At 38.2% G+C, this 16,891-nt stretch overlaps 1 long non-coding RNA gene across 1 annotated transcript in view; it reads right to left on the reverse strand.

Moving 5' to 3' along the window:
* The window catches only part of LOC122979465, a 259,931-nt gene extending 243,389 nt beyond the window's left edge, over positions 1–16,542 (reverse strand). Inside the window, exon 1 of the long non-coding RNA XR_006402862.1 lies at positions 15,842–16,542. This is a non-coding gene — a long non-coding RNA (uncharacterized LOC122979465). The remainder of the gene's footprint in view (positions 1–15,841) is intronic.
* Between the last annotated feature and the right edge of the window lie 349 nt (positions 16,543–16,891).

Raw genomic sequence — 16,891 nt, forward strand, 5'->3', positions numbered from 1 at the left:
TGAAAGGCCTAATTGCTGTGTTGAAGCAGTAAGAAAACTGAAATTTTGAAGTTCAAAGCATCTCGTGGGAGGAAAGGAGAAAAGGTTGTTTGTTACATAAAGTATAATTTTATACATACATATTATTTAGCATTCTGAGAATTATTCCCTCTTGGTTTCAGAATGCATTAATTCAAAACTACTTTGTATATATTCATCAGATTTAGATCATAATAAGAATACTTAACTATAAAGTTCAGCTTTTCTGTAAATGTGCCAGGAAACATTTTTAAACCCATTACTTATATTATGTCTACTATTTACTGCTGTTATCACTACCTCTAAACAACTCTAAATAACTGAATCAGAAAGCTGAATGTAATTTACTGGAATGGCTTAAATATGAAATGGCACAGAGGTTTAGGCATTCTCTTTTCCTGGCTGTGTTCCCAGTGCTTTAATTTTGACAAGTGAAGGGGATGACAAGAACGTTCAACATCAGTGATATTTGATTACTCTGACCATTCCCTCCAGTAGCACACAAGGCAACTGCTAGGGGGGATTGAAACGGCCACATCAACGGAAACGCAGATGTTTGGTGGTAAAGCCACCAAGACAGGTGAGAAATCTTGATTCTTGTAGGTAAGTGACGAAGCAATTGGCAGTTTTGAAAGGTGTAATTTACATGGCGAGTGATGTAAAGTGGTGTAATGAATTACTGCTCATAGGACATACTTTTAAAAACATTAAAACCACAACACAAAGCCCAATAGTGATAATACTATGTTTCAATTTGTTGTTGTCAAATAAATATCAATTCACATACAGTTTTTCTTCACTGTATTGCTGCCAACTGTGGTCTAACATTGCAAATGCAGTTGTGCAGTGATCACTACTTCAAACACATTCACTTAACTTTTAGTACTTTGTTTCTCTTCACACTGTTCCCATTACACACACACACAAACAGAGCACCAGCTAACATGCTGAAAGCATGAATTGTCAAATATTTAACAGAGTACAAAGAGTGCTAATTCTTCTGCACTCAGAAGAAATCATTTTTATCACAAAAGAAAGAGAAATCTGTTTCTGTTGTGTTGCTACGTGAAAATATGAAGAGGTACAAAACCTTCCATTATCCGTATAAAGTGTGTAAAAGGACAGACAAGGTTGGTCAGCCTTTGTATGAGATAAGAGAAAGAGTGTGCAAGGTGGAAAGGTGGAAAATAAATGGATAGGCAGCAGTTGTCCAACTTAGTGTCAATTCAGGTTCCATCATACTCTTCAGTAATGCAGCAGTTCAGTAAGGGCTCTAATCCTATCAAGGAATATGAATAGTCTTAATGGTCTTTACAGACACGAATGTCATGTCTCGGTCACACTCACTGGTGTCATAGACGCAGTCATGCCAAGGTTGGATTTGTCAAACTCAGCATTTTTTAAATTCATAGTGTCTGGCCAGGGAGAATGTTACAGTCGATGTGGATGAAAATATAGGGCCTGATATAAATAAATGTTAACATATGAGCTGCAGGTGTGAGTTTTTTGTTACATTATTTTCTGTTTAGACAGCATTATGTAATTTTGCTGATAACACAGCGCCATTCTGAGCATTTATTTGCTGTAGTGCAAGCTGGAACACTTTCAGTGTTTTTATCAACAGCAATAACACAACAATGCATCCAAACAATGGAGAAAAGACTGTACACAAAGTTGTGCAGATTCAACTTTTTCTACCTATTGATTGTGACTTAACTTTGATATTTTTTGGCAGCTACCAAATAGAAAAGAAAACAACATGCACTCCAGTTTTACAAGCTGCTCTCTGGCAAAAGAACGGTCTGATATGATAAAAAATAATGGACTTCTGTTTAAACAGAAAGGAGAGGAGCGTGCCTCATAACAACCTACATTAACACAGTCACCTCTGATAGCCAAGGTAAAATGTTTTTCCAGATTTTTTTTAATATTCTTCAATAGATTGGCTTAGTGTGTGACTCAGGTAGTGTAAAATCCCTGAAGAGTGTGCATGCACGTCCTGAATTTCCACTGACAGAAAACTTCAATTTTGTAAAAATATAAAGATTTGTTTGAACACCCCATGGGCATTTTGAATATTTTTTTTCCTGAATTTATGTCTTATACTGCTATTAATCTGCTTCTGTGGTTTGTGAGGGAAACATGAGATATATTTTAACTTTTAGGTTTGAGCCACGACTTACTAAAAACACTGCGCTCTCTGGTGGTAGTGAAGGAGGGAGGTGTGTCTTATTTCCATTCCCATTCAGTGAGCAACTACACTGCAGCACAAAGCAGAGGCAAAGAAGTACTGTGAGGCTGAGGAGGAGCGCAGACAGAAATATTTGAGCAAAACATCACCTGTGTATACATCTGTGTGTGTGTGTGTGTGTGTGTTTGTGTGTGTGTGTGTGTGTGTGTGTGTGTGTGTGTGTGTGTGCTTATGAGACAGTAAAAAATACGCTTTTGTCATTTATGACTAATACATTCCTGGCCAACAATGTAGTCAGAGGTACTGCAGATGATGTTCATATATATATATATATATATATAGTGGACATTGCAAAAGTGAAAGATGGCAACCGACATTAACCCCTGCCTGCCAGATGTACCTATAAATGTTTAAGAGCTTTACTTCCTTTCATGTCATCTATCCTATAAAGTCCTTCAGGAGCATGACATTTCATGACAAGAGGCAGTCATTTATTTTACGTGTGCCCTCTCCTTGAAGGGGGATTATGACAACTGCAGTGAGAAATTTAACTATGACAATGTCTGTCAGTTTAAAAAGCAAAATAGACCAAGCATTTCCATAGCAACTGTGGCAAAAGCCAGCCACAGCACAGCAAAATCTCTGGGCTGTCAAAAGATTATTAAAGTATTTAAGGCTTTTCTTAGTCTCCTTTCATACAGGAAACCCATGTATAACATGCTCTGCTGAACACGTATTCAAACAGAGTTGAACCCGTTCATAATCCCTGGTTGTCAACATTCACAGACTCAAGTCTGCATCTGTAGTTCCGTGAAAGGCACCGCTAAACCAGAGAATTACAGTGAATGACAGAATTACATTTTTGAAATAAATAGGTAAAGTTTCTGTTTCAGATTATAATAGTTTTGTAGGTTAAATAAAATTTCCATCCCTAATAGAAATGCATGTTCACCAAAGTCCAGCAATAACCAGTATTTAAACCCATATTTAACCATGGTCAGGAGCAGGGTCGCAAAACCATATCTGACAAAGCATGTCTGTCATAAAACAATAGTCAGGTGTCCATATAAGCATTAAAACTGTTTTTACTTGCTGTAATAATTTCTCCTATTCATACTGGCAGTTAAAAGATCCCTTTCTAGTGCGCTTTTAATGTAAGTGATGAGGTACAAAACCCACAGTCCTCATTTTGTGCAAAAATGTAAGTTTATCTTAATCTAATGTGAGGCTTCAGCTGTTCAAATCAGTCAAATCAAGTGGATATCTTCCAAAGTTACAGCCTTTTTAGTACAAATTCGCCTCTTTATGTTACTATCCTCCCACTCCAGCTCAACAGGGAAAAACTGTCTGGGAGAACAGAGGGAATTTTGTACTAAAAAGATGGTAACTTTGCAAGATATCTGCTTGATTTGACTAATTTGGACTACTGAGGTATAATATCAGCTTCAGATAAACTTTTGAATACATTTTTGCACAAAACTGTTTTTTGTCTACCATCACTTATATTGAAAGTGCATTATTAAAGGGATCTTGCAACGGTCAATATGAACAAGGGGAATTATTACAGCAAGAAAAACCTGTTTCAGTGTTCATATGAGCACTGAGTACTGTTTTAAGACAGACTTTAAAAGGCCCTTCACACTTCTTCACAAGTGTTTTCGGTTATTCAGGCTGATCAGACCTCCAAAGAGCAATAACAGCAATAAGACTGTAACTCTCAGAAGAGAAGTTCCTTGTACGGCAGACACCACTGCGAATGCGCAGCAATGAGGAACTACCCTCCTGAGAGTTACAGTCTTGTCGCTATTATTACTCATTGGAGCCGTTTCTAAACAAGCTAAAGTAATAACACTCTTTGGAGGCGTAGGAATATGTCACCCAGTGCAGTGGTGTGACTCATTGATGTGTTTTTAATAGTTTTTAGACAACAATGGAGCTCTACAGCACAGAGTAATACGATATAACTGACTTTGATATACACACAATACCTGTAAGCAGGATGAGTTTATTGTTGGTTTGGCTCTGCACATGAGATTTGTTGACAATATCAAAAATAAAAGAAACCTGCCAGCCTTATCCTTTAAAGACTGGTGAAGGTATGCTGATAAATTACGTTACTAGTGCAAGGAGTACAAACAAGAATGAAAAAGGTGTAATTATCCACCTAACTAACAGACGAGTCAAGGAGATGTCAGTTAAGCAGCGCCCACACAGTCCTGAAGACAGGTCTAATCAGCCAAAATAATTAAAATCACCTGTGTAGGTTTACCATGGGTGTACAGGAACTTAAATGTTGTCTAAACACAAGCTGGTATTCAAGAACATTGCCTGAACAAGCACAGTTTAAAATTGGCTAAATTATTAATTAGATTAGTAAAGATCTGACCAAAGAATAATTAAAACAAACATTAAGAATCTGACCAGACATGAGATGTCAACTTATGGTACAGTACTTGACAGTTTTTGATACTTGATGCTATGGACACATTTCAGTTGGTACCAAAAAAAAGTATTCAGATTTGATATCCAGCCCTACTGCAGGTAGCATCAAGGCGTGTTGTTGGAGATCCTAATTTCACCTCAGCACATATATTCCAAATTTGTTACAGGTCATGTAAACAGCATATTCTGTTTGGATATTCTGAATTAGGCCTTATTCCGAAAGTAGCAGATGTGGGATGTGCCGATATTATTCTGGTTTTAGGAGCATTCTTTGGACATGTATAAAGTGCATTCAGAATATGTGTCTCAATTGGCGTTTTTACCGCAGTTTCCAACACATGGCCTCTTGCCTGTTTACACCTGCACAGGCAAAATGACATGCTGGAAGGCAGACAGAGGAGAGGAACGAGAGGAGAGTAGAGAGCTGTTCAGGGCGGGCTGGAAAAACAGAGCGCTTCTTCTCCACGACGGGGACGGAGGGGATTGGTGATTATCCCGACATGCAGCCATAAACTGACGGTTACAACTCGGTGTGATACACCAAAAACACTCAGCAGTGTTTTGAACATCATGGGACAACCTAGGTACTGTAACTATAAATTTATATCAGTCATATCAATATCACTTATAAATATCAGGCAGCAGTGCACTAATGTTTTTCTCTTTGCTGGTTTACTTCACTGCCTGCAGAGACCTTGTGATTCGGACAAGGGGGACACCCTGAAAACCCTCTGCGTGTAAATAGGAATATTCATTTTCATTAGCCATGTAAACAGCGTAGTAGGAATATTGTGTTTTTCAAAATAAGGGCAAAAAACAGAATATTTTGTGCATGTAAATGTCATCACTGACAGCTTGCACAGCAGTGACTCTTTCCATTCTCTCTGCAGTCTTGAGTCCCTCTCTATTTAATGCTTAAAAAAAGGCAGCCATGCCACAAAACAACAAAACTTTAAAATGTTATACTCTATTAGCTTAATGAACAATCTCTGCTGGCACTGTTTAATATAAACAAATGGTTTAATGTCCCCGGTCCAGATGGTGCCTACAAATATCAGTTGCTACATTGCAGCCAAATTTCATTAATATTGTAGGGTGTCTCAGCATTTAGTAATGAATAATTGCCACAAATCCTACATTCTTTATCTCATATCAATTCAATCAGGATGGTGAAAGAGTGAAGGAGAATTTATGAGAGATCACTTGGTCAACAACATATCAATCACTCAGCCTTGGGTAACATAGCAAAGTGCTATATTCTCTCTTTTGTTTGATGACCCCAATTTACCTCTGTCACCTCTTGTCCCTGCTGACTCAAACAAGGCTAAAAAGAAAGCCATGTTTTCAGGTTTTCATTTTGTCCATCAGCACTATTCTATTGCTCAGGGGGGAAGGGGAGTGGGGTCCCGTTTACGGCTACCTCTTCCATCTTGATGTTCTATCCAGCACAGCAGGTTTGGCAGCACTTCAGTGAGCACATTAGCACATGGCTGTGAAGAAACCACGTTATCTCCTCTTTGCTGACAGACACAGAGAGAGAAGTGGAATACGTGTTGGCCCATTTTTACTGGACACCTATCATCAAGAAGCTTTTTGTTAGATTATAAAAAATGTACAATACATTGCACCATCTCCGGGTTGTAAAATTTTAACAGCACTCATCCCTCCTACAAAGACCACTGCAATGAGAGAGGCTGGTCTGGAAATAGCTATGCTGTAGTTATACTTGCCCTTTTGACAAGGCTGATGTGCAGCAGCAAATATCAAATTTCTTCAATTTCTTCAATTTTTTTTTTTACAGCAATGTTGAGTTTTCTTCACTTTTAGTAAGAGACAGATAGTACAAGAGCCAAATGCAATGCAAGATTTGTAACATTTTGTATAACTGCATTACACATTCTAGTCATTCATACTCAGATAATAAGCATTATGAGCCTCTGTATTAGCAGACAGGACATTGAATAATTCAGATTAAAAAAGACAAGGCTCACTTAATAAAACATAATTGAAAACCACTGCAGTCGTCATTAACATTAGTTATCAGACAGTGCAACAGTCGGGGGGCACCTGACTGTTGGGATCCCTGAACACCCTTCATCCGTTGGTATGTGGTATCTTTCCAGTTGGGGATATGCCCAAAGAGCATCATCCCAGATATTATGCAAACACATTAACAGCACATACTGTTCGTTCTCGTTAGATGTTTTTCTCCAGGGTCTCCTAGCAGGCCCTCTCTGGCCCTTGAGAGGAGTTTAGGAGTTTTTAAGAGAATTTGCAAGGCTTGATTTTGACTTGTGTCCTCTAATACTCCTCCCAATTGTTTTTTCCTGAACGGATGGAATCCATGGGATCTGCCGCCCTCGACAGCATAGTTTCAGTAGACCTTTGAACTTTGTCAACACCAGTGCTGATTAATGTAACATTGGTAAAACGTCGGAGTCAAAATACAAAGCCTGTAAATTTATTTTTCCTACTGTAACTAGAATTTACTAGTAGAATATTTGTGACGGACATGTCTCAGCTATGTGACGGTCACAGTCTGCTGAATGATAAATGGACTGTACTTGTATAGCGCCTTTCTAGTCTTCCGACCGCTCAAAGCGCTTTTTATACTACGAATCATTCACCCATTCATACACATTCATATGATGAATGGGTACGGGGGCTACCATGCAAGGTCCCAACCTGCCCATCAGAGGAAACTAACCATTCACACACATTCATACACTGAAGGCACAGCCATCAGGAGCAATTTGGGGTTAAGTGTCTTGCCCAAGAACACATCGGCATGTGGACTGGAGGAGCCGGGAATTGAACCGCCGATCTTCCGATTAGTGGACGACCCGCTCTACCTCCTCAGCCACAGCCGCCTGAACAGCGACACAGTACAATTCATCATCAAACTTTCATTTCTCAGTATACATTTTGGAGGTGAACAGTGTCACAGATAGTCCAGGACTAAATACAATCCATATAATGTAGAATGCCATTGCACTTGTTTTCATCGTGTACAGGTTCTTACATGACTTACATGTGCCTCCAGCTGATCAATAAGTGACCCCACCTTAAAAAGATCAAACTGATTCTCCCAACTTTCACATTCTTCCCAGTATACACATATTTAATATCATACTCAATAACAGCAGAATTTCACAGTGTCTGATCCAAGCATGAAATAAAATTTGAATCAATTTGTGTAAACTGATTTACATAAATTGACAATGACAAATCAATTTGTCATTTTTAATTTTGAATCAATTCGTCACTGTCAATTTCTACAATATAGGCTATAATGTCCTCTCTTTGACTCCTCATCGTAATGTGATATTTAAGGTTCTTGTTATATTGAAATACAAAATTATATTGTTATAAAAAAAATAATGATTTCTTGTTAATGTACTATATGTTCATATGTCATTAAGGGCTTGGAAATTCTAAATACCAGGCGTTTTAATTTCAATTCAAGGTGCTACAGTTTGATTACAGAATAACTTATTGATGCCCTTCATGAAGAAAAATTCAAACAAATGAACTTCCATTATGTTTAAAACAACAGAGGTACAGCAGCTGACAGGTTGAGGGTACGTCTGAGTTTGTTACCAACACCCTCAATGTAACTTACATGTATTACTAACATTTGCCATGTATAACATTAAACTGTCATGTATATTTACATTTCACAGTCCAATTAATGTTATAACATACTGTGTAATACATAATGTAATAATGTTATTTGCTTTCACTTTTTTCTGTAACTATATTCTTTACTTCTGTACTTGGAAAAAAATAAATCAATTAAACAAAAGCAAAAGGAAAAGAAAAATCTGCTGAAAATCACAGGTACATGAAACTAAACCAAGCATCAAAATAAAAAAATGAAAAAAAAAAAAATCAGCAGTACACAAAGTGAGCTAAAAGAGGATTTAACAGATGTTGATTTTGCCTTCCAAAATCCCTCACCATATTTTGCAAACAAAGACTATATGCTTTGCTTGGTTAACCTTAGTATCAAATGTTGATAATCGATGAAATGGATCCAGGCTTAGAAATGGTTGTTCACAGCAGCTCTGTGATACAGTGATACGGTTGTGTTTTAGTTGAGTGTGTTTCCCCTCTGTTCTCTTATTGCCTCCTGTCTCTGCTCAGATTGTGTAAACATTTCCCAAATCTCACCAAGTGCAGCTTTTTTCAGAAGGCAGTGTACCGTGCTGCAGACTGTATTGGTCTTTAAATAAAAATGTGGAGGGTATGTCACTAAAATGATTGAACTGATGGGTGGTTTGGAGGAAGACTGGGCAGGAGGTGTGGGAGGGGGGTGTCTGAGGCTGGTGGTTGATGTGGTGTGCATTCATAAATACACCTAATGGCTTGTTTTATGAACAGCAGTGATTCATTCTTCTTTTTTCTGTTCTTTTCTTGAGACTGATTGGTTTTGAAAGATTGAGACGATAATGCTGTGAGATACAAATGAGGAGACTGTGAAAAATCTCATTTGAAAAAGCAAGGGGAAGCGTAGCCTTGTAAACAAAATTCTATTTCACATTGTCAAAAGGTAATTTGTCTCCATTGTGCCTGGCAGAGCCTTCATAAATAAAACAGTGCACATTGCAGGTGAGAACTCCTCCTTTCTTTTGTTTTTTCTCCACTTTTTGTTTTGTTTGCTCTACTGCTTGCATGCAAATCAGATATATAGAGTAAAATGCAAGATAAATAAGAACTAAATTAATATTAAGTAAGCCAGTGGCAACACTACATAGTGACATTATGCTTTGCAATATTTTCGCATACAGTAATAATTTCAGAGGTAAGACATACGTACATTCAAAAAATGTTCTTGTTGGTTTGGCTTGGCGGGGGTGAGTTAGCAACCCATGGTTGCTAACTTCAAAGCTAACCCCCTTCACTTTTTACAGCAGTTGGGGAAACAGACCTGACTTTTCTTTGTCTTGACAAGCTGCAGCATTTATTAACTGACACACTGTAGTCTGTACTGTACATTTACTGTCAGACTGAAAACTAACTAACAACAATGTTAAAAGTAAAGATAGGCTTTGATGTCTGCTTCTCGGCTCATTTTCAAAAAGACGAGCGAAAGAGAGAGAGAGAGCACCAGCGAGAGAGAGTGAGAGAGAGAGAGCAGCAGTGGTCGAGCAAGCTAGAGTGTGAATGAAGAGAGGGAGCGCGGGTAGCGGGAAAGCTGGTGAATCAGATCAATAAAACATTATTTTCTGTTTATTTCACAGCAGTTACGTTACCGAGGACAAATAAACACGCCCACACCCCCACACACCTCTTCTCGACCCTGCAGCTGAACGCCGCACCGCCTGATTTTGTCTGAATACGGCCTTACTGCTAACCTTTTCTTCTGCTCCGCTCGCATTCACCGCCATTTTTCTGACACTCGCTCTCTCATGTAACCACTCACACTCGCTTACGCTTTGCCCTATTCCTTACACTACCTGGAGTTTCCCAGGCAACGAGACAGACGTTGTCTCACGTTTCGAAACAGTGCTGCTCAGAGGCTCCCAAACGCTATTGATTTCCGAATAAATGGATATTTGGCGTCATTTTGGGCATTTAAAAAATATTTTTTGGCCTGGTGGGGGTTCATGTTGGCCTGGCAGCCCGCCAGGCTTGTACTGTTATAGGGGAAACACTGCATTGTCTATCGTACAATCACTTAAAACATGTTTGATACAAGCAAGAAAATTAAAGCTGTATTTAATATTTTTTTCCACCACTAACAAAACAAAAAGAGGACAAATAACTCACAGCAACAAGTATTTAGCTCATCAAGTTGTTGTTGGCAACCTGTGTCTCTTTAAACACATCCAGCAGACAAAGGGTAACATGGGCATCCTCTTCATTGTCACTTTTCACTGGTTGTTTTTTTTTTTGTTTGTTTTTTAGCTCTAGTTTGGCCTGCCAACTCCTGAGATAAATATCTGGCTCTCTATGGCTTGCCTGAATGTCTCTAGCTGACTGGTTTGAAAATGAGAACCATGCGTAAAACTTTGTAAAATAAGTACAGGCTCTGAAATTCAGGTTATATGAGTCAAAGTAATCTTTGCTTTGAAGGTTGTGTTTATGCCCATCCACTGCCCTCACCTCACCAACTTTTGATTCAGAGCTGTGATGTATTTCAAGGTCAAACAAAACCATTTCCATTCAATGATTTTTTCTCTCACTTTCAGCACACAGCACATGCATTTTCAGACATTATGGTTATTTCTTGATATTTTAGAATCGAGTCTGACGGATGAAGGCCATGCAATTTAAAGGAGTGTCTAAAACTGTCTCTATATCTGTATCATGTACAGTATAATGGATATTATATATATATATATATATATATATATATATATATATATATATATATATATATACACATACATACATACATATACACACACACACACACTTTGGACACGATCTTTTCTGCATCCCCAATATGAACAAACTGTGAACATTTACATAGAGTTATAATTATAATGCACACAAAGCATGTCGCTAAAATAGACAGAAAAACAAACATATTTTCAACCCAGAGTCACTCTGCTTGCATCGCTCACTGATACAAATTGTCAGTATGGGCATTTGATTGAAACTCCTGGTTGATGCACAAAACAGTATTGCTGTATGTTATTAGTGCAGAAAAATATGTCAAAATACAATTTTATTATCAGTTTCTTACATAGAAAACTTGTCCTTTTCATCTATCTCTTATAGCTCCTGTTACTTTTAAAGATCATATTGAACCTAATGATCCAAACTGAGATAATTCAAAGAGTACCATATTGGCCCAAATGTAAGACCTCCATCTCCACCAGACGATCGCCTCCAAATATAAGTTTTATTCTGAAAAGTAAAAGAATATTGAAAAGTGGGGGTCATCTTACATTTGAGGACAATTACGTGTTCACAAGATCAGAGAAACTTTTTGAATGACACTGTACCAGTATAACACGGGCACCCAAGGAGAGTGTTGCATTATAGGTTGAGGCCTTTATGTTGCTAGGCTAGCAAGTTTTCAATGTCCGTTTATAGTAGGGCTGTCACTTTTTATTTGAAATTCGAATATTTGTTTGAGCATGGGAAAAACGTAGTATTCAAACTGTAATGACTTGTTTGAATTCAAAATATACAGTCTATAAGCGCAACAGACTGTTTGATGTAGTTTGCCTTGTGATCCAGCAGAGGAAACTCTAAAAAATTCACTGTCAGCTTGACCTTTTGACCTATCAGTAAAGTAAGCTAGTAATGTTATGTTGTTTACTATGTTGACAAGGTAAAATGGAGGACACTAGCGAACAAAGCCGTCCGGAACAGACAATCATGCAAAAGCAGTGTGTGTACGTATAATATATAAAGACTTCACTGAACGGTAAGATGGCCTGTCTGACCACTGACGGATGGTCATTGCTGGTCATATGACAGTCACAGGAAATTGTATCTCTGACACATTACGGTATATGGGTTTACTTGTTTGAATTCGTTCGAACTTGACTTTTTGAAAAAATGACAGCCCTAACAACTCTATGACACCACACAAGAAAACAAAGACCGTACTTGAGAATAAGACACTAGTCTACAGACAGATGGACATCGCTGGCCACACATGCTTATGTGACAGTTCACAGCTCACTGAATTTCAGACTCTTGGGAACTTGACAATTATGTTCTGTGTACTAAGGAGCTGAGAGGAAGCCACACAGCTGTCCGTATTGCAGAAAGCATTGGCAGCACGCTGGATGAATTTGACATCTCCTGTGAAGCGGTTGTAGCTGTTGACACATAGGCAGTTTAGGGCTTATTAATGTACCCTGTTTGGCCCACACACTAAACCTGGCAGTGCAAAAAGGGGCTTGAGGTGAAAGCCGTTGATACGGTCCTTTCAACATTAAAAAGCAAACTGCTGCTCATTTTGGAAGGTCCCCATCAGACAGCTGCCTGCTGGAATAAAAGCAGGAGCTCACTGGATTAAAAAAAAAAAAAGAAATACTAATAAATGACTGCATCACCAGATGGAATACCATCTATGACATGATATGTCATGCATCTGAGCAACAAGCAGCAGTGGCAGCTGTCATTTTTGGAAAGAAGACGCCTTTTTGACTACCCCACAGCATCGGCTGTCCTACCTCTGCAGCATGTCATGATATCTTAGCTGAGCACTCCTGATGTATCGCATAAATCAGCCATCAAAGGAGTGAAAGGTATTTCACTTTTCTTTTTTATTAAATATTAAGTCCAAGCCTATTGGAAGACAACTAAAATACTGATATTTCACATTAACAAGATTGTGTTAGCAATTTTTAAAAAGCCAAATAGCATAGTGTGACATAGGGCTAAATTCATCTTATTATTTTCACAAGCAGGATGATGGAACATTTGAAAATGCAAATGCAACAAGGATGCCATTCAAAAAATGCAAGCTTACATGAAGGAGACTCATCTTTCTGCAGACAGTAATCCACTGCTTTAGTGGAGAGATACAGAGTGCAATAGATACCCACAACTCTCAAAGCTGGCTCATAAATACCTGTGTGTACCAGGAACCTGTACACTCTGAACTGGTGTTCTCGTCAGCAGGTAATATTGTAAATAAAAAGAGAGCCCCACTTAATCCCGATCAAGTTGATAGACTTGTGTTTCTGGCTAATAAAATGCAAAAGCAATTAAGTCGGGCCGTTCGGCTTGCCTGTCGGTTCTGTTTTACCTTGTTTGCTACATTTTTAGTTCAAAGCTGTTGGAATTCTCTCCTGTTGTCTGTGATTTGACGTGATGTGTTAATACAGCTGTTGAAAAAAGTTAACATTTGATTGCTGTAAGAATGTGATGTTAGGATTTTGTAATATAAAGTTAAATAAATAACGGAGATGTAATTGTCATCATTCACTGTTTAAGTTAAACACCATGCATCACACATTACATGGTACTGAATGGGGGGATAAGGGGTGTTGCGCATTCGAATTCATTCAAACGAATTGTGTGTCATTTCAAATTCATTCGAACTTGTTTTTTTGGAAAAAGCGATAGCATTGTACACACTCATGAATAGGAATGATCTCACATGTTCTCAAGGTCAAGGAGGTTAGGGTTATACAGCGGTAATAAAAAGAAGTGTATTCAAACTGATAATGTCTAAAAACTGGAAGAGAAATAGAAATCTAATAGAAGAGAAATCTTAATAGCAGGTTTTAACATTTTGCCAAACAAGAATTGTTTTCTTCCACCCACACAAAACGCTGAGTACAAATAAACTGTTTGGTGATGTCACTCACTAGGGCTGGGTTTAAAGGTTCAGTGTGTAGAATTTAGTGGCATCTAGTGGAACGGAGATGAAATGGAAATGGAAATGGAATATAATATTCATAAGCATGTTTTAATTAGTGTATAATCCTATGAAAATAAGAATCATTGTGTTTGTCTTACCTTAGAATGGGCCCTTTATATTTATATTCCAATCCACAGAGGCCGCCATGTTGCACCGTCATGTTTGTACAGTATCCCAGAATGGAATAACAAAACACTGGCCTTTCGTGTTTTTCACTGTAGGTTCTTCTATAGGCTTGGAATCGGAGAGGGAGGGGGGGGGTATTAATTTGGTTGCAATATGTAACCGCACCGCTAGACGCCACCAAATCCTATACACTGGTCCTTTAAAAAAAAATCAATTTTCCAATGCAAAACTATCTTTATTTAAATCTTATGATATCCAATATCATAAAATCCAAGATCGTCTGCCTTTAGGCTTGGCGGTGCCTTCAGTGGAGCAGCTCCCACCATGTTCAATGAGATCTTGCACAACAAAATCTTGTGCATGGCCGGATCTCATTGAACATGAAAGCATCTGCTCCACTGAAGGCACCACCAAACGTTTTGTGAGACAATCACAGTAAAGTGTATGTTTTCCTGAGGTATTAGTGATGCTTACATTACAGTAGATATGTTTGTAGCCACATTATTAACACTGGCTGCCTGATGATTCGATTTAAAATCTAAAGTTGTTGTTTATACACTGCACTAAAGAAAGCACTATCTGGTCACTCAATACTCACTGACTGTAGAGTTGCATTATATTGTGTTGACTGCTGTAGTGAGTTCATGTTAAATAAAAATACCCCTGATTTCTGAACAACAGAAACTCACTACTGGGAAGTTACATTTAGGCTCATCTAGTAGCACAAAAATGAGCCATCTCAAGTAAACAAATATCCTTTGGGAAAGAATGTAAGCTTTTATTTTGCAGTAGCAGCCAATTAAAAGAAGGTTACCACCAACTTATTAGACACTAAGACATCTCAGCATGTGATGAACAAAGCCTGTGGTTATTTGGAACAAGTAGCATATAATTGGATTTGAGCCAGAAAACATACTTGTAAGGGTGAGGATGTCACATGATAAGGACTATGCTTTCAGAGAAAATCTGCTTTTCATCATATCACTTATATTAAGTTATGATATTAAAAAGCAATTTAATAAATTATGTCTTACTTTATTGTATGCTAATTGAATTGTATAAGTGTATTAAGTCACTAACTTTTTTTTTTTTTTTACCAAAACAATAAATAAGCCTTAATCTCAATATTTTGGTGTTAAATCTCACCACTCAGCTGCTGCAAGCTTTTAAGGATAAATGACAAATAATCGTGCAAGAATGGATATGTAGTTCTGTTTCTTTAAATAATCACAAGAAAATTACAATTACAGGGAACTGGACTAACTGTAAAGCAACAGCAATAGTTGAATACTGCTCTCACTTTTACCAGGATGGCAAATGGCAAGAGGCTTTATGATCAAGCACTATGAGGCCATTCATACCGTGTATCAAGCAATGCATTTGATGCAGCACGAACACATTTGGACACACATGTCCACATCTCCACAGACACATTATATATAAACACATAAACACAGCTATGCAACAGTAATTGGATTCACAGTTATTCTGCTGGCTAACAACAGAAATCGGGTGCACACTTGCTCTCAAACCAGCTAACAGCTAATTAACAGCAGTAGGTGATAAACAACAAAATTGTCCCACCAAGGGCAATCCCTATTAACCACAACATCAAGGGATATTCCCAATGCCTGCAAATCCAGCGCAGCCAGTCTCAAATCGAGCACTTATCTCCATAAAATACAACAAAGACAATATCAGTGCAAAATGTCAAAACACGTTCTTACCTTCTGAAGAATTTGTTTCTTCTGTACCAGAAGTCCTTCATAGGTGAACTCCATTTTGCGTAGTCTCTTTCAGTGCACTTCAGGGACAGTTGATAAAAGTGTTTTAATCCTTCGTTTTGACATTTGGAAACGCTGACTGACATGTTTTTGTTTTATGAGTTCATGTTATCAGGTTGCTTGTAGTTCGTTTAATAAATTCTGATGTTAAATTTTAACTCCTGCTACCTTTAGCGTTAGCGTTAGCGTTAGCTCCTCGTTACTAGGTCTGAGCGGGAGTCGCTGTTGTTGTGTCGTTGGGCTCCAGCTGAAACCATCAAGGTGTCATTAGCGACGGCTTGGGCATGGCGGGCTAGCTTGGCTTGGCCTTTGACTGGTGGTTTTTCGATTTAATTATCTGAAAGAGCTGGCTGGGCATTGTCAACAGCTACCGGCCCGGTCGACTTGGTTGTGCGAGCGTTAACGGTTAGTTACAGTTGTATGGGGAGTGGATAGTGCCAAGATTACCTGCCGAGACTGATGTGTGCCTCGCCAGTGTAACTTCCTGTCATTTTGCACGTTACATGCCTCTAGAGGGCGTGAAATAACAACATAAAAGTGATATAACAAATATATGTACGTATCCAAAGTTTACACACATGAAACACACTGTATTGGAGTCACTTAGTGTTAACAATTAACTTGATAGTTACTGCATTAAAATAGGTGGGTAGTTCCAGGTCTGAAAAGTGCAGCCAATGCAGAAGTGCCTTTAACTTGCATTCTCATTGCATGGAAGTGGGGGGCGACTCCACTGGCTCCAAAAAGAAGTTTGTTTGTATAGAAATCTATGGGCAAATGACCATAATTCTCACTTGCTTTATTACCTCAGTAAACACTTTCCTCATGAGTTTATGGTCTCAATTGCTAGTTTAAAGTCTTCAATAAAACATGATGTTCATTTTGTAAAGTATGGCCTCATTTAGAGTAAAATAGATGATAAAGTAGGGTATGCTTTAGGGCGTGGCTACCTTGTGATTCACAAATTGCTACCACAGCGGTGAGTGAGGTGCT

The sequence above is a fragment of the Thunnus albacares genome, chromosome 3, assembly GCF_914725855.1.
Source record: "Thunnus albacares chromosome 3, fThuAlb1.1, whole genome shotgun sequence".
Classification (NCBI taxonomy): Eukaryota; Metazoa; Chordata; class Actinopteri; order Scombriformes; family Scombridae; genus Thunnus; species Thunnus albacares.